We start from the raw sequence: 18063 nt of genomic DNA on the forward strand, positions 1-18063 counted from the left end.
AGCTACTCAGGCGACATGGGGTCGGAGCTTCCTTCTAATTGGAGGAGCTCCCCACAGAATACAAACCCCAACCTGGAAGGATCTCGGGGAAGGATACCTTGCAGGGAGAGAAGTGATTATTGTGACTAGTGTGGAATAAAGTAAGGTGTACCCTGTAAGCCTGGCCTCTCGTGGTGTCTTTGCCTCCATCTACAACACTGGCAACAAGGATTAAGTGGAGCTGCCGTAAGTGGCAAGTGCTGTGAACTCAGACCATTTTTCAAATGCCTGCGGAGACCGCTCTCGCCAGCCTATAGGCATGGCATGCAGAAGTAAACATGAGCCTTTTGACACCAACTGGGACGATTGGGCCCACACGAACGCCATCTCCAGTGATGAGCAGCAGGCCATCACCTTACTGACCGACATTGGAGGAGTGACTTATACACTAATCAGGAACTTGACTGACACAAACAGGCTCAATGAAAATGTTGGCGCGCAGCTACATTTGGTGGCCCAGACTGGATTGAGCGGGTGGCCTGCAATTGCACCCCATGCCAGTAACACCTGCAGGTCCCGCTGGCAGTCCTGTTGTACCCCTGGGAGTGGCCCTGAAAGCTTTGGTCCCATGTAGACATCAACTTTGCCAGCCCGCTTCAGGGGCCACATTCCTTATAATTAGTGGACGCACACTTAAAGTTGCTTGAAGTACACTGGGTCCCCACGGCTACCACACGAACAACTACAGACAGACTGAGGGATATTTTTAGCAAGCACAGACTGCCTGAGGTCCTGGTGTCTGACAATAGGGCGACGTTCACAACCCGCCAGGTGTTCGCTTTGTTCATGGCCATGAATGGCATCAAGCACGTGTGGACGACCCCGTACCACCCGGCCACCAATGGGCTGCCGAACAAGGGTACAAATATTCAAGAGAGCCATGAGAAAGATGGCCTTGGGGTTGTGGGAGACGGGGTTGGCACGGTTTCTTTTCAATTATCATACAACGCCTCATGCCACAACTGGCATCGCACTGGCAGAGTTGCTCATGGGGCGCCAACTCCGGATGCGTCTCAGCCTCATCTTCCCTGACGTCGGGACATGGGTCTGTCAGTGGCACGACCGCTCTCACCGCCGCCCATGGGCGTCCACCTTCATGACATGTGACATGGTTTATGTGAGGAACTTCGGGACCGGAGCCACATGGATCCCTGGGGTAGTTCTCCACGCGATGGAGCCAGTCTCCTACGCAATCTAGATACGGGGCACAGAGACACAGCGCCACCTGGATTTCTTATGTCGACATGACCAGGAACCACCGGCATGTGGCCCCCATGCAGGACCCGGACGCCGTCTCCTGTAAGGTCAAGGAGGAGCCCCAAGACCAGAGGGGAACCAGGGCCACACCCGCCCGTTCTGCCGCCTGTTGAACGTCAATACGTGGCGCCCGTAGACCCGGCCAGCAACGGCGTAGACAGATTCCGATATGGACATTGGAGCGACCAGTGATAATACGCCGGCACCAATTGTACCAGCAGCCTTACTGGGCCATGCCAGCTACGCCGTCATCACTGAAGCAGCGGTCCCCAGTACGCTACACACCTCCCGGGCTGGCTATACGATCCCTGGAACTCCGCCCACAACCCAAGCGGCCACAGGACCCTCCACCTGAGAACATGGATATTTTCTGGACTTTTTGGGGGAGGAGGTGTGTTATGACCCCCCTACAGGGACATAACTTGTACAGCATCCGCTTCCCCTCCTACACCTCAAAGTATGAGCTACACAGGTGACAAGGGGGTGGAGCTGCCTCCCAATTGGAGGAGCTCCCACAGAATACAAACCCCAACCTGGAAGCAGTTTGGAGAAGGAGACCTTGCGTGGAGTGTAGAGCGGAGAGGAATGATTTATGTGTCTAGTGTAGAATAACGTGAGTTGTACCCTGTCAGCCTGGCCTTTCAAGGAGTATTTGCCTCCGCGGACAATACAGTTGGACAATTTCCTGAGATGGCTTCTCTTTTTAATATTATCTTATTTGGTGTCGTACCCTCATAGGATCTCAGCTCATTACACATTTTAGAAACTTCAGCGGATAACCAGTACCCCTGGGTTGGAGGTACGACCTGAATCAGTTCTCTTACCGAATTGGCAGTTCCACACCTGTATCTCAGTCATGTGCTATCTTCATTCTGTCTTGTTTTTCAAAAGTTTCTCCTTAACTGTATATGAATAGGGTGGGAATGGAAGGATACGGACTCCGTAAGTGCAGACGGTTTTAGTTTAGGCAGGTACCATGGTCGGCGCAGGCTTGGAGGGCCGAATGGCCTGTTCCTCTTCTATATTGTTCTTTGTTCTAAAGTTGATAGCCTATCGAGATTGTCCTTAGCTGCTTCTCTAACATAATTTCTGCTGGTGATGTTAAGCCTATGTCTAAACACGACTATGAGGAAACTTGGTTTGTTTTTCTGTACTTCATACTTAACATTATGGACCATTTGCTCGCCAAGGGCATTGGAACTGAGATTGTTGGCAAGGCTATCATATGGTTTATGCCCCATTTAGCACATCATCTGAAGTTATATCAGATAAGTGGCCAATATATTCTGGCCCATGTTCTGATATAACGTCTTAAAGTGCACCAGACAAACTGAATATTGTGCTCATTGTGATCCCCATGGATGCACTTGAGTTATCCTTCAATTGTCCAAATGATTGAAAACTTTGAAAAGTAATTCGTCACTTGAAGAAAGTTATTGCCACCGATAGTGAATAGATCTGTTACAATTTTGGACTGAGGATGTGACAGTGGAACGGTTCTTTGTCCTACTAAGGTGAGTGATTCTGGCATGAATCTCACATCCTTTCCACCTTCTCAATAATTATTGTTGATCCCTAGCTAATGGATAACCTCCTTTGCCAGGCCCTTTGTCTACTGTATGCTCATATCCCCCTGGTGCAACTGTGATAACATGTCTTGGTAAAGAGCTTCAGGTACAAGCACGGGCTTTCTTTTGAAAATCATCTCTGTTGAAATACTCAGTTCATTTCTGTATGCAAAAAAACATCTTAGGATGTCTGGCACTTCACTTCATGTATTGTATTCGGGAAAATTTCCATAATGCTTTCAGTTGTGGATAATTTTCTGTTTGTTGCATTAATGTTGACCAATATTAATCAGATTGACGTGGAGTACATCTTCTAATTTGAAATCTATATTATCAACTTGTAGGTCTAATAAAACATGCTAGATTTAAAAAAATAATAATTTGGTAACCTGATCAGCGTGTCTGAAGTAACCATTATGTAATGGCCTAAGTTGTATTTTTATTAGAGGTTGCTAGTAGTCTGGATGGTACATTCGTCAGTGGCTCGCACCAAACTGTTTCTAATGCTTTGTGCTCAGTTTTCACAATGAACTGTTTACCAAATAGCTGCGTATGGAATTTTGTGATACAGAATACCAGTGTGATTGGCTCATAACCTCTTGCTTGCGGGGAAAGCCACTGGCCGCCGATTTTGAACTAGAAATGTGCACATTTACCTGTGCTCCGATTAGACGAGGAACCTTCCTTTTCCTTCAGCAGTATGGGGCCTCCAGCGCCCCGGTCTGCGCAGTGTCCAGCGCGGCGCAGATGGAGCGCAGCCCCGACCCCTTATGACGTATTCAGCTTGGGAACACCCATTGAGGGATTTGGATTAGTTTATTGTCGTGTACCGAGGTACAGCGAAAAGTATTTTTCTGCGAGCAGCTCAAACAGATCACTTGATACATGAAAATAAAATAAAATAAAAAGAAAACACACAATAGGGCAACACAGGGTACTCAATGTAAATAAAAAGGCATCGGTTGAAGCATACACGAGTGTAGTATTAATCAGGTCAGTCCATAAGAGAGTCATTTCGGAGCCTGGTAACAGCGGGGAAGAAGCTATTTTTGAATCTGTTTGTTCGTGTTCTCAGACTTTTGGATCTCCTACTGATGTGGAAATAAGATAGTCAGATGCTTTGAGCTTCATTTCAGGCAAATTATTTGGACTTGAATCGTGGAGGGGTTGTAATGTTCGGAGGCCACTTCAAAAACCCAACCGTACAAATTTAAGAACATATATTTATACCATGAAATAAACAACATCGAGAACAAAAAACAGAGTTCTGCTGGCCATGTTTACACAAAACAAACCTTGGGAATGTTCATAGATCACAGAACTTACAATGCAGAAGGAGGCCATTCGGCCCATCAAGTCTGCACCCGCTCTTGGAAAGAGCACCCTATCCAAGCCCACACCGCCACCCTATCCCCATAACCCAGTAAACCCACCCAACACTAAGGACAATTTTGGACACTAAGGGCAATTTATCATGGCCAATCCACCTAACCTGCACATCTTTGGACTGTGGGAGGAAACCAGAGCAAACCCACGCAGACACGGGGAGAATGTGCAGACTCCGCACAGACAGTGACCCAAGCCGGGAATCAAACCTGGGACCCTGGAGCTGTGAAGCAATTGTGCTAATCACCATGCTACCGTGCTGCCCTAAAATGTTCTTAATACCTTATCTAGTATGTTTTCAGTCTCTGGCTAAAACAATTTGAAAGCAGATTATCAGCAGAAAAAGGCTGCAGCTGTCGCATATGTTTACATTATTCGAACTTCCACTTTTTTGTACAGAGGCAATTTTGAAAATGTAGCCAAGCATCCCATCGTGCTTTTCGCAAGTGCCTTTTCGTATAAAATATAGCCAAGCAACTAGATATTAAAGCATGCCCTAATCCCCACACTAAATTCCCTTCTACACCTGCCCGATGGAAGAAGTCGGAAGAGTAAGTTGGGTGGGTGGGGTCTTTGATTATTCTGCCCGCTTTCATCAGGCAGTGGGAGGTGTAGATAGAGTTAATGAATGGGATGTGATGGACTGGCATTTGAACAAGTAGAAAACAACAGGCAACTATTTTAACAAGTGTTTTAAAGGTATGTAGAGAAGGCCACATAACCGTCAGGAGCAGGAGAAACCTGAAAATGAAATGAAAATCGCTTATTGTCACGAGTAGGCTTCAATGAAGTTACTGTGAAAAGCCCCTAGTCGCCACATTCCGGCGCCTGTCCGGGGAGGCTGGTACGGGAATCGAACCGTGCTGCTGGCCTGCTTGGTCTGCTTTAAAAGCCAGCGATTTAGCCGGGTGAGCTAAACCAGCTCACCGCCGGAGGACCGCCGGACCTGCAGCCCCTGACCATGGCAAAGCACAGGGCCCTGGACGTGGTCGGCGGCCCGGAGGAAAGGATGGAGTTCGACCGCGGGCGAGGAAGTGAAACCCTGGTGAGTTGCAGTTCTCAATGACGCGTGTCAACACCCCCTACCCACACCGCCCTCACCCACACCAACCTCACCCTCACCACCTCCACTCCCCCCCAGCCCGGGGTTGAATCATGCATCTTGTCTTGTGTCTTGCAGGACCAACTGGAGATGGGCGGGTCCATCCGATGTCCCCCGCCAGTGCCACAGCCGGAGGCTCCCGGTGAGCTGAGAACTGACGACGAGAGCAGCTCGGATAGCAGCCCTCCACCTTAGACGCAGGACACCCTGGAGCTCGAGTCTGAGGATGACACAGATTTCACATCACAGCTGTCTCCAACACCCTCCACCATCCCAGAGACACTCACCTCAGTGTCTTTAGTGAAGAGGCTCCTGTGATACACTCTGGTGCGCACCACACAACTGATCCGGTACAGCAGGTGGAGGTAGGAACACCCAAGTGACCCTGACCTATGCAAGAAATCCAAGTACGATCTCCGCAAAGTCATTAGGGGTGCCAAGAGACAATATCAGACCAAGCTAGAGCCACTGACGAACGTCACGGACTCTAGTCGGTTGTGGCAAGGCTTGAACAACATAACGGCCTACAAAGTGAAGTCGAGCGGAATCTCCGGCAGTAGCGTACCCTTCCAGATGAAGTCAATGCATTCTATGCTCGGTTTGAGCAGGAAACCATCAAGCCGCTGTCAACTGCTGCAGCAGCCTCAGACACATCCATACCTACCGTCACAGCTTCCGAAATCAGATCAGCCTTCTTGAAAGTGAACCCTCGGAAAGCGACCAGTCCTGATGGGGTCCCTGCACGTACACTCAGATCCTGCGCAGACCAGCTGGCAGACGTGTCCACAAATATCTTCAACCTTTCCCTACTCCGTTCCAAGGTCCCCACCTGCTCCAAGAAGACCACCATCATACCAGTGCCAAAGAAGAACCAGGCAACGTGCCTCAACGACTATCATCCAGTGGCCTTGACATTGATCATTATGAAGAGCTTCGAAAGGTTGGTCATGTGGCACATCGACTCCATTCTCCCAGAATGTCTAGATCCATTGCAATTCACATACAGTCACAACCAGTCCACAGCACATGCCATTTCCCTGGCCCTACACTGATCCCTGTAGCATCTCGACAAGGACTCCAATGTCAGACTCTTATTCATTGACTATAGCTCCGCCTTCAACACCGTAATCCCAGCCAAACTCATATCAAGGCTCCTCCCTCGGCAACTGGATCCTTGAATTCCTGACCCATAGGCCACAAGGATAAACAACAACACCTCCTCCACGATAGTCCTCAATACCAGGGCCCCGCAAGGCTGCGTGCTTAGCCCCCTACTATACTCCCTATACAAACATGACTGCGGCAAAATTTGGCTCGAACTCCATACACAGGTTTGCTGATGACACGACTGTAGTGGGTCAGATCTCGAGCAATGATGAGTCAGAATACAGGAAGGAGATTGAGAACCTAGTGGAATGATGTAATGACAACAATCTCTACCTCAATGTTAGCAAAACTAAAGAGCTGGTCATTGACTTCAGGAAGCAAAGTATTGTACACACCCCTGTCTGTATTAATGGTGCCAAGGTGGAGATGCTTGACAGATGGGCCACCCACGTTGGCGCTACAGCCAAGAAAGCACAACAGCTCCTATACTTTCTCAGGAAATTAAGGAAATTCAGCATATCCTCATTGACTCTTAACAACTTTTACAGATGCACCATAGAACGTATTATCTGGCTGCATCACAGCTGGTATGGTAACTGCTCAGCCCTAGACCATAAGAAACTACAGAGAATCGTGAACACAGCTCAGTCCATCACGTGAACCTGCCTCCCATCCATTGACTCAGTCTGCACCACCCACTGCCTTGGGAAAGCGGGCAGCAAAATCAAAGATCCTTTCCACCCGGCTTATTCACTCTTCCAACTTCTTCCATCGGGCAAGTGATACAAAAGCCTGAGAACACGCACTAACAGATTCAAAAACATCTTCTTCCCTGCTGTTACCAGACTCCTAAACGACCCTCTTATGGACTGATCTGATCTCTTGACACATCTTCTCTACTGAGTAGTACTACACTCGTGTATGCTTCATCTGTGTCTATGTATTTACATTGTGTATTTATGTTTGTCCTATGTTTTTTTTTCATGTATGGAATGATTTATCTGGACTGTGACCATAACCTCGGCACACATGATAATAAACCAATCCAATCCAATCTGAGGGGGCAGATGGTCAGAGGGCAAGCTGCCGTCCAGACGGGTTTTGGGCTTCTGGAAAGGGCGGTCCCATCTTTAGTGGAGATGCAGTCACAGAACCAGGGACTACATGAGCGGTTGTCGGCAAACATCCAGTACCTGCATGCAGTTGGAGGAGTCAAACTGCATGCAGGTGGGGCCAACAACGTGTCACCCAGGCCAACACCATAGGGGTGACGTCCACGATGGAGGCATTAGGGGCAAAGGTTTTGGCTGTGGATCAGCATGTCCAAGGCTTGGGGCATTCTGTGCAGGCGCTTGCTGAGGCCCAGGACAGGGTTGCTGCCTCAGGCAACCATGAGCCAGCCACCTGAAAATTGCAGAGGTGCTCCTGAGCGTGGCCCAGTCACAGCAGCCATGGCTGGGAATGCTGGCGGTATTTCCGAAGCGCCGGTCACCGCCGCACAGACACAGAGGGAGGTGCCCCAATTCCCGTGGGAGATGGCGCAGTCACTGGCTGATGTGACACTGACCAAGAAGGTGGTGGCACTGTCAATGGGTGATGTGGCGCAGTCCTAGACAAAGATGGCCCACTCCCTGTGCTCCATGGCCACAAGGATGCAGACTCTGGTCGAGACCAGAGTGAGCCTCGAGGGCTGGGCCATCGGGCACCCCAAAGGAGGAGGAGGTGATGGGGCCTGTGCCAGTAACTCCCGTAGGGGAAGCGCTGGAACACTGCAGCACCTCGGACAGCCCCTCTTCTGTCCCTGCGACACCCGAGCAGCAGATGGGCCTGGTCGCCCCAGATGACAGATGCCAATGGGGACCCAGGTCGCAGGGCGGGAATCACAACAGGCCGCCTCTACTGTACCGTCTTGAGGATCCACCAAGCCGTAGCTTTAGTGACCGTAGAATCAGAAACTGAGACACCAGTTAAGTTGGCATGGGTGCAGGGCACAGTTTAGTTAGAGGGTCTAGGGCACAAATCTGTATATACGTTGTCATGTATATACCTGTTCACATTGTTACAACTTACCTCGGTGCTCTGTCAGATGGGTGTGAGGGGTGGGCTGGTCTGGGCTACCCAGAAAAGAGGTGTGGAGGGGATAAATATGTCGACATTGTGGATGGCCTGGGCTCCCCCCCCCCCCCGCCGTCAACAGTGCCCACCACTGTCACCCCAGGGATTCGATGGGACCATGTGATGGAATGACCAGCTGGCATGCAGTGATTATCCGGGTGGACGTGGAAAGTGTGACGTTGGACAGGAGTCAGATGTTGTCAAATGATGCGGAGCACCAGAGCTCGTTGTCATCATCCTCCCTCCCATGGACCGGACCCAGTGTTACTGTCAACCCAGCATCCCCATCCTGTAGTGTGGCAGGTATCTATCACAGACGGGGGTGGGGGGTGGGATTGGCCTTGACGGTGGGATGCAGTGTCCGTGCTGCTGGCCAGTTCTGCCACCCCTCCCACAGTTGGTGAACCTAGAGGCGATTAGAGCCTCCTGTGCGCTTTGGCCCTGCCGCACATGCCGTGCGGCCTCCCGTGCCTGCCAGGGCCCCATGTACTGCCCACCCTTGCCCTCCCCCTCGTTGGACGAGGCCTGCCGTTCATCTTCCTCCTCCAGCACGTCACCCCTCTGCAATGCGGGAAACCCTCTCTGCCTTATACTGAGGTCCCCTCCAGAGCTGTCCTGGCACCTGAATCACATTTTCAGGAGGCTGAAGCACCACTCGATCACAGACCTGGTCACGGCATGGCCGTTGGTGGAGCGGATCTTGGCATCGATCTGTGGCCTCCAGATAGCTATCAGCAACGACCGCAGTGGATAGCCCTTGTCACCCAGGAGCCAACCACCCCAGCTGGGGGAGCATCTCGAACATGTCAGTAATCGCCGAGTGTGCCAAGATGAAGGCATCGTACACACTGTCTGGGTATCGAGCGCAGACGGGTGTGATACGCAAGTTGATGGTCACATATCAGCTGCACGTTCATCGAGTGGAACCCCTTTCAGTTTGTGTAGAGCAACCTGTCATCTGCAGGTGCTGGTAGGGGTCACAAATCCGGACAATCACCCCCTGGACCCAGGGTGAGGTGGCAAACCCCACTACCCTCGCATCCTGGTGGGCTCAGTTCATATTGAAATGGATGCATTGAGCTACCAGGGTATATAGGGCATCCATGACAGCACGGATGCAATGTGCACTGAGGTCTGTGATCCCGGACAGGTCCTCACTCCGCAGCTGGAAGGACCCTGTCGCATAAAGGTTCAGGGCGACTGTCACCTTGACGACCACCAGGAGGTGGGTGTCCTCCCCCATACCTGCATGGTGCCAGGTGTGCCATGATTTGTCAGATGTGTCGCACAATCTCACTGCTCAGCTGGAGTTTTCAACGGCATGCCCAGTCCGGCAAGTCCTCGAATGACACGTGGCCTCGTACAGCACCTTCGTGGCACCTCTTCCTCCTCGGCCTGTTGGGTGGCTACCTCCTGTTCCTCTGGGGCACGCTCCGTTGCTGCAGCTTTGTCCTTCTCAAGCACCACCACCTCATACAGCCGCAAGGCACCATAGTGCTGTGGCGACCAACAGGAAGGCCACCATTGCTGGTTAAATTCCAATATCCATCGTCTGCAGGGGATGAAAGGCCGACATGTTAGCATGTTGCATACCTCCGTGCCCAACCAGGTCCAACGGGTTACATGGTGTACCTGGTTGGCATTGTGGACTCCACCCCTGCATGTGCCCCCCCATCCCCGCACCCCTTTCCCGTGGGGGCCTCTGGCCCTGCCGTCTGTCCCTGATGCCAGGGGCCATTGGCTGGCACTGCCCGTGCCAGTGGTACATTCCGTGTCTCCCGCCTGGTACCCCCATAGGGGCTACAATGGGCATTGGCCGGGTGGGTGGGTATAGCAGAGAGGTGTGGGGGCGGGAGGCACCCATAAGACCAGTGTCACTCTGCAGATACAGGAGTCAAGGTGGGTGGTCAGTGGGGTGGGCAGTAATATGGTTACCTTGCAGGCTGCGGGTAGTCTGTGTCTGGACACCACCCAGTCCTGTGGGGGCTCACCCAGGCCAATCGGCCCATTCCCTGGCCACCCCCACCTCCCTGGCCCTGGCAGTCCCTCCCCCAGCCTGGCCAGTGTCCGTCCGGCAGCCACAGTCGCATCTCTCTGTATCCTACCTCCTCTCTGTCCCTCAGCAGCCATAATGTTGGTTTAACGATTTTTAAAACACATCGGAGGCAGAGAATCGCGGTCCTGGGGAATACCGGGTAATGTCCGTTAATAATGTGCAGTGTCTACTGTACATTCGTCTCTGGACCGCATTGACGTCGTTGTAGAGGTGACAAAGAATTGCGGTTGGCGTCAATTCAGCATCTGCCGTGCTTTTGGCGTCAGAATCTATTCTCCGCCCAATCGCATTTCCCGATTTTGGCGTCAGCCAGCAGAGAATCCCGCCCCCCTGTCCATAGCCACCCTGTCAAGACCCCTCAGGATCTTATGAGCCGGATTCTCCCATTTGACACCAAATCGGGATGCTTCAGCACCCCGAAAATGGCATAAATGCGTTGCCTGCCACACAGCGGTAAAGTACAGTAAGCATATAATTAGTGAGCCTAACACCCTATTCTCCAGGGCCTCCGAGATTCACCGCCTTCGCTGGGCCGAGTTTCCAGCAAGGACAGAGGGCACCGACAGTCCTGAGACCGATGGGGCAGGACGAGAGGGTGGGGGAGGGACATGGGGTGGCGGAGCCTGCACTGCCAACCATGGGCCACCATATAGCCCATGGAACCTGGTTGGGCATGGGAGTATGCACCATGCTAACATGTTGCCGTTTCACCCCCTGCAGACAATCCAGTTTGCCATTCAACCAGTAATGGTGGCCACCCTGGTGATGGTCGTAGTTCTCCAAGATGCCCTGCGGCTTCGTGAGTGGGAGCTGCTCGGAGAGGAGGGGGGCAGCAGGGTCGTGGGCAGCAGCAGAGCGACCAGCAGGGAAACGGGCTGCAGAAGTATGGGTGCAGAGGGGCAGATGGCAGCTGCACAAGGTGGAGGGCCAGCCACCCAACAGGGCGAGGAGGAGGAGATGCCAAGGAGGTGCTGCATGAGGTTGTGTGTGTGCCGGAGCCGCCTGTCATTCGAGGACCTGCCGGCTGAACAGAGAGACTGGGCGGCACATCTGCCAGATGATGGCACACCCGGCACTGCGGGGGTATGGGGGAGGACACCCCCTCCCAGTGACTGTCAAGGTGATGGTCGCCCTGAACATCTCTATGAAGGCGTCCTTCCAGTCACCGAGTGGGGACATGTCCGGGTTCTCACAGAGCTCGGCGCACAGGTGCATCCACGTCGTCACGGAGGTCCTAATTGCCCAGGTGGAGCAATACATCCATTTCTATGTGGACCGATCCCACCAGAGTGCCCAGGCAGCAGGGTTCACCGCCATCGCCAGGCTGCCCCGGTTCACGGGGTGACCGATGGCATGCATATCCTCCTACTGGCACAGGCCGCTGTTCACAAATGGAAAGAGGCACCACTCAATGAACGTCCAGGTGGTCTGTGACCATCAGCTGTGCATCGTATACCTCTGCACCTGATACTTGGGCAATGTGCATAATTCCTTCATCCTGGCACACTCAGTGGCACACTCCCTAACACGTTCGAGCAGCAGTCCCCCTGGCTGAGGAGTTGGTTCCTGGGTGATGGGTTACCCGTTGCGGCTGTGACTGATTACACTAATCCGGAGGCCACAGACCGACGCGGACATCTGCTACAGCGACTAGAAGTATGATAGAGCGGTACTTTGGCCGCCTGAGGATGCGCTTCAAGTGTCTCGACCACTCTGGAGGAACTCTCCAGTTCGAGGCTGAGCGGGTCACCCAAATTGTAACAGCCTACTGCATCCTCCACAACATCGCGCAGCAAAGGGGCGATGTACTGGAGGAGGATGAGAAGTAAGGGTAGGCCGCAACCAACTAGGAGGATGCGGAGGAGAGGGACGATGAGCAGGATATGGGACCAGGCAGGCATGGGAGGCTGCACGTGTGCACCATGGCCATCGTGCACAGGACGCTCTGATCGCCTTCAGGTTTACTGACTAGGATGGATTGGGGTGGCTGCTGGCCAGGGGCCCAGACACCACATCCCAATCCCACACCCCCTCTCTTCCCACAATGCACGCTTGCACACCCTTCCGTTATACATACCTGTGGCGCTACGAGCTGGGGTTCCTGGGTTGGCAGTAACGGTGGGTCTGGTCCATGGGATGGAGGATGATGACAACCTGCTCTGCGATGAGCTCTGGTGCTCCACATTGTCTGCAACGTCTGAGTCATGCCCATCGTAGCATATTCCACCTGGGTGACCAGCCCAACCCCACACCCATTAGTCAGAGCACCAAGGCAGGTTGTAGCGGTGTTAATTGTGTTTATTGCGAACAAATGCCTGACGTCTATGCCATAGCCCCTAGAACTAAACTGTGCCCTGCACCCGTGCCAACCTAACTTGTCTAACGGGCCCCAAAGCTACACCTTGTTGGCTGGAAGCGTGAGCCTCATGAGTGCCAATCACGGACCCGACGAATCCGGCACCATTCTTCATGGAATTGATTGTGTTCCACGTGGCGACGGTGCCAGCATCGGTGCAGGTGTTGTACGATTTTTCTGTCGTAAAACGTCACCCATCCTCCGCTGGCGTCAACACTTAGCCTCAGAAATGTAGAATCCAGCCCCTTATTATTTCAATTAAGTTGCTTCTTACTCTTCAGTGCCAGGGAACAGTACCTGCGCAGTGCCAGTAAGGGGGGGGACGGTTCCGAGCGAACTTTTTTGCACTAGGGCAGCCTATAAAAAGGGCACTCCAATCTTCATAAAACTAAGTTGCTGGCAGGACAGACTGACGCGGCCCACCAGCATGACTCCCCATTGCCCCCCCCCCTCCCCCCTCCCATTCCCCTGCAGCATCTCCCCACTCCCACCCTCCTGGGATCTGTGTAAAATCACTCCAGGGTGATGTGACTGTGTTAGTACTGCAGAGACGTGAGCGCTGTAGCTCATCGTTTATTACCATAGTCTGGCGCCTGCCTATCTGCTTAGTCATTTATTGCTCATCACCTGGACGTGGTGTGCCCGGGGGACGGGGGAGCGGAGCCTCAACTGCCCCACTCTCCCCTCCACTTCCCCCCAGGCAGCGGTGGCTGTCCTGTGGCTGACCCTCCTGGACCCTGGGGGAACAGGATATCCCGTCTGGCCTCCATCATGTCTCAACAGTCGTCCCAGGTGGTGCTGCCAAAGCATGGGTTGGTCTCTGTGGCAGTATGGCTGCAAACGGAGTGGGGTTGGCTGTGCAGAAGCAGTTTAAGAGCTGCTGTCATTTGTTAGCGGGGGCTGGCGTCACAGTCCTGGTGAATCAGCAGGTGAACCATGATTTGCAGCATGAAGCCTGTGATGCCTCATTAAGTGGACCAATAGACATTTTATCGCGGTGATGGCCTTGCCGGGTTGAGCGTCAAGGAACTTGATGCAGTTTCTGCTCGCTACCACACTTAGAAACCTTTTGGTTCAATCGCGCCCATTGTGTCAAATTCATGACATGGAAGGCCCGTTTATTTTATAGTTGAATACTTCTCCTTGCCTCAATCTTCACCATGGTCTGTCTTGCCACTGACCTCAAGTATGTGCTTGATTTCATGTCAGACTCCGGCCCACACCCCGCTTTTGCTGCCATGATGCTGCATATACTTTTTGTTTGACCATATATTGCTTCTAGTTGCAACTCCAGAGCTATATTTCTTGCATTGGAGAGCCCACTGTCTTCTTACGTCTGGAAAGGCCCTTCTTATTTATTCCCTGCCTATTCCCCTTATTTCCCCATTTTTAATTTGCTGTTATTATTTTGATCAATGGATGATTAATGGGCATGTTTCTTTGAGACAAGAAGAGCAATTCATCAGTTATAGGAGAGAACATTCTGCTAGTCTCAGCTTGTTTGAACAGGAGGCTGTAGACTTTTCGGCACAAGGGAGAGAGAGATGTGTTGGTTTGATTGATTTGCTGGTGGCCAATTTATTGGCCCAAAAGGCTCCACTCTGCCCAGTAACGGGTAGTGATTGGATCCTATCACAGTGGAATGCCTTTCAGTGTCCCAACGAGTCAGTTTGACTCCTGGCAACATGAAAGAAAGGTCCTACTCTCCTCCATGTTTCCTCCAGAAAGGCTGTATTTCTGAAACTGCAGAGAATCTGAATGAATCTATCTACAGGAAAACCATTCCAGGCTGCAACCAAATATTGGAACCTTCTTTCTCTCCCCAGAAAGCCTATGTGTACTGTATTTCTGAAACTATGGAGGCTTGAATACAAATCACGAACTAAAAGCAAAGTTGAAAGAGAAGTAAGGGGCTGGTAACCACCATCCCAAACAAAAACTATTTTTTCCTTTTACCCCTTTTTGTTTTACCCCTTTCTTCCCCTCTCTGTATGTCTGCCTTATGTGTGTTGCAAAGGCTCCTCCTGTAATCTCCAAACTTAGAAAATTGTCATACCCGTTTTATGTTGCATTTATAGCTTTTTTATGTAAACTCACCCATCGCACATATCGGACTGATAAACTGTAAGTAGGTTTGGTTTATTTGAAGATTACAACTGATATATAAATGTATACATATTACAGAATGGCTCAACAAACAGGTTTAGTCTAAGGATTCAATGCACACAACAAGTATTACCAACAGCTATAACAACAGAAACACCACAGCAACAGATTGTAAGTCACATGTTGCTTTATATTTGCATATTATTTTAACTGGCTCTAGGCCAGGATTTTGCACCCCTTTACCACAGGCGTAAATGGCAACGGAGGCCAAAAACAAGATTTGCGTTGGACGTATTTTCTTGGAGAATTGCCCCCACCCCCTGCAAATGATGTAATGGGGTTCCTACCATGCATTGTCGGGAACCCTACTGGAATACATTAACATATCATTATCAGGCCTCCCTACGGCAATCCAACCCTGACGCTAAAGTCCGCCCCCAGTGGAGTGATGTCATATCAGCGCGATTCACAACTGCTTTTTAAAAACGTGAAACCGGTGAGCTCACTTCTGAGAGGAGTCCGGAGGCCACCGCTTTCTCAGAGGGCAGAGATGACACTTGAACGGTCATGAGGGTGAGCCGGCTACAGGGCTCTCGTTTCAGGGTCATTGATGGAGGCTGCAGTAGGCAATGCTGCACGGGGAACCAGGAGGGGTTGAAGGCCTGATGGGGCATGGGGTTCCATGCAGTACTGGGGGCAGCGACCAGGCAGTGGAGTTTGGGGTGCCGGTGCATTTCGGGGGGAGTGCAACCAGGCAATGGGGCATGGGAACCCCAGGGCAACCAGCTCGGCGTGTGAGGATTGGCAAGGATCAGCGAAGTGCAACCGGCCAGGCCTCTCGGGCAGAGGGAGTTGGATGGTCTGAGGGGTTTGAGATGGCAGAGCTGTTAACTCAGTGAGGGAGCCAGCAAGGGGGGGGGGGGGGGGGGGGGGGGGGGGGGGGGGGGGGAGAGAGAAAGACGTAGGATCAGAGTGGCAATGGCCGATTTGAGAGAAGAGGGATTGATTTGGCCCCGAAGTGGGAGACGTCTCATTGTCACGTGGGGAAGATGCCATATTTAAAGCTGACCCATCCCGAGGCTGTAATATTCAACTGATGGTACAGGTCTCCATTTTCTCATCAAGACATCACTTTTTAAAAATAAATTTAGAGTACCCAATTATTTTTTTCCAATTAAGGGGCAATTTAGTGAGGCCAATCCACCTAGCCTGCACATCTTTGGCTTTTGGGGGTGAAACCCACGCAGACACGGGGAGAATGTGCAAACTCCTCACGGACAGTGACCCAGAAGACATCACTTTTACGGTAATAACACTCTGGTATACTCTCAGATTCCTCTTCCGTATATGCTTTCTGATGTATCCGTTTTATTTCTACATCTTTCTGTTGTAACTCCGCCAATTTTCCTGAACTAAAAATATCTGCCTCATCCTTCACCTGTTCTTGTTCTTTTTCAACCATCTGATCAAAAATCTTTTCTGATAATTGCACTTCAACTTCATCTTCACTCTTTGATTTCTCCTCTTCTCTTAACCTTGTTACTACACAATCCGGAAAAATTCCAGGATATTCGTCCTTCAACACTTCAGTTGTCTGATTTTCCACTGGCTTATCAACCACAGTAGGCACCACTCCCATCTGTAATCCAGCTATACACAGATAAACTGTATTCCTGGACAAGATAGTTGATCTATTACTCCTACTACCACTTCACTCTTCACTGGACTTTCCAACCTTACCTTACATAATGGAACGCTACTCCTCCCATCCTGAATTCCACGTATCACCACCTTTTCTGGCAACATTCTTCCCAAACTACATAATTCCTCATCTCTTACCATTAAAGATTGACTAGCCCCTGTATCTCTTAAAATTGTGACTTCTTTACCTGCTCCTCCTGATACACATGAGTAAACTTTACCCACACAAGTAAATTCTTTAAAGACATCTGGCACCTTCATAACAATTACTTCTTGAACAGGCTGTACAATTATTTGCACCTCCTTCGCTTCCCTTGGGCTTTCCCTTACCACTCCAACAAATCCCACTGTCTTATCCTGTTTTACCATATCAGCCTTCCCAGTGTTTTTCTTCAGCCACCAACACTGTGACTTTACATGGCCTAGTTTATTACAGTGAAAACATTTGGAACTTTTCATCTCTTTTCCACCCTCCTGGATTTTTAAAAAATCTGAGGTACACTCTCTTTATGGTCTCCCATCAGATCACCTTTACCTCTTGAGTATTTCTCATGTCTCCAGTTTCTATCCCTCACCGGCTGAAACTGATGTCAGAAACCAATCTTTGATTTCTGAACTAATTCATAATCATCTGCCATTTCTGCTGCTAATCTCGCAGTTTTAACCCTCTGTTCTTCCACATGAGTTCTCACTACATCAGGAATTAAATTTTTAAACTCCTCCAAAAGTATAATTTCTCTGAGAGCTTCATACGTTTGATCTATTTTCAAAGCCCTTATCCACCTAACAAAATTACTCTGAGCCTTTCAAACACCATGTATGCTTGACCAAATTCTTTCCTTAAATTTCTAAACCTTTGTCTGTAAGCTTCAGGCTACCTCATATGCACTTAAGATGGATTTCTTCACCTCCTCATACTTTCCAGATACGTCCTCCGGTTGTGATGCAAACACTTCACAAGCTCTACCTACCAGCTTTGTTTGAATCAGTAACACTCACATGTCCTGTGGCCATTTCATTTGTTTAGATATATTCTCAAATGAAATGTAAAAGGCTTCCACATCCTTCTCGTCAAACTTTAGCAATGCTTGGACATATTTAAATAGATTCCCACCAAACCTTCGACTATGACGCTCCTTCTCACTATCCTCATCACTATCATCCAACTGCACGTTTCTCTTTATGTCTGCCAATTTTAATTGACTTTCATGTTTCATGGCCATTTTCTGAAGTTCAAACTCCCTCTCTTTATCTATTTCCTTGATCTGTA

General features: G+C 50.6%; 1 protein-coding gene across 2 annotated transcripts in view; it reads left to right on the forward strand.

Moving 5' to 3' along the window:
• Positions 1-18063, forward strand: part of LOC119965920 — a 156136-nt gene that overhangs the window by 91805 nt on the left and 46268 nt on the right. The window lies entirely within an intron of this gene.

The sequence above is a fragment of the Scyliorhinus canicula genome, chromosome 5 (genome assembly GCF_902713615.1).
Source record: "Scyliorhinus canicula chromosome 5, sScyCan1.1, whole genome shotgun sequence".
NCBI classification, from domain to species: Eukaryota; Metazoa; Chordata; class Chondrichthyes; order Carcharhiniformes; family Scyliorhinidae; genus Scyliorhinus; species Scyliorhinus canicula.